The 1,166-nt window shown below is 30.6% G+C and overlaps 1 long non-coding RNA gene across 1 annotated transcript; it reads left to right on the top strand.

Annotated features, from left to right (window-relative positions):
• LOC125862051 (uncharacterized) lies at positions 1-1,166 on the top strand. Its single transcript, XR_007446014.1, has 2 exons — positions 1-204; positions 1,010-1,166. It is a non-coding gene; the product is annotated as an uncharacterized LOC125862051 (long non-coding RNA).

The following is a 1,166-nucleotide window of genomic DNA, read 5'->3' as shown; positions in this document are numbered from 1 at the left end:
TATATAGTAATAATATAGTTTTTGAGTGAGATATTTTTATTTTTTAAACAATTTTATAGGCCTCTATATATATTTGATCTTCCATCAAACAAGAAAATGAACTCAACACAATTTTAACTTTGTTAATTATAATTAGCATGGCTAAGATGTACTTATCTCACACGCTCTCTTTCTTCTTTTGTATTCTCCTTGTTTCACTTGTTGGTAAGTAATTAGTAACTTCATCATCCCTTATTTAGTCTCTTTGTAAAACATATTATGAGGGTATTTGCCCATATTTATAAGCTGGTTAAATTAATTATATTTAAGATGTGTTCAATAGGGACGATTGAAAAGTGATTTTCTTTTTTCTGGTGTTTAGTTTGTCAAAAATTTTAGAAAATATTTTCTTTAGGATAATAACTTCTTTAATGAAAACAGAGAAAACAAGTCGCATTATCTCTGTTCTGCCACTCACTCCACCACCAAACTCGACCCCGACCCCACCTTCCCCCACACCCTGGCTCCACCCCACAATCCCCCACCACAACACACATAACCTTATCCCCACCTCATACTCATAGTTTTGTCTTTGATATAATATTTTTATTTGTATGTTGAACACAAGAAAATAAGTAAGAAACTACTGTATTTGTATTCCTAGAAAAGATTTTTCATTTTCCTCCATACCGATTATACCTTTACCCTTAGTCTTCAATTTGTAATACTTACTTCTTTTACTTTGCCCATTGTTATTCTGTTATCATTATTTTCTTTTCAATCCTGCTTTGATTTCATTTTTTTTGAGTTGAGGGTCTATCAGAACATCCTCTTTACCTCAAAAAGATAGGATAAAGTATGCATACATTTTATTCTTCTCAAGCCTCACTTATGAAATTACATTGAGTATGTTGTCGTTGGCTGATAATTAGCTAGTAGTTTCATATTCCTTTATTTAGTCCCCTTGTAAAATATAAGTATGTATCTCTAATTATATATTACTATTAATTTGATTAATCATGATTTGTAGTTAATTCATCATTTTGGTCCTGAAACTCTCATCAAGTGATGGCTTTGAGAAACATGCATTTTGAAGAAGAAATACAAGTGATTGAGCAAATTATAAAGCCTTATGTATCTTCATGTGGCAAATCTTGTACATCTCATGAATATTGCCAAATTTTTAA

Source organism: Solanum stenotomum, chromosome 4, assembly GCF_019186545.1.
Source record: "Solanum stenotomum isolate F172 chromosome 4, ASM1918654v1, whole genome shotgun sequence".
Classification (NCBI taxonomy): domain Eukaryota; kingdom Viridiplantae; phylum Streptophyta; class Magnoliopsida; order Solanales; family Solanaceae; genus Solanum; species Solanum stenotomum.
This window is presented reverse-complemented; position numbering and strand designations above follow the sequence as displayed.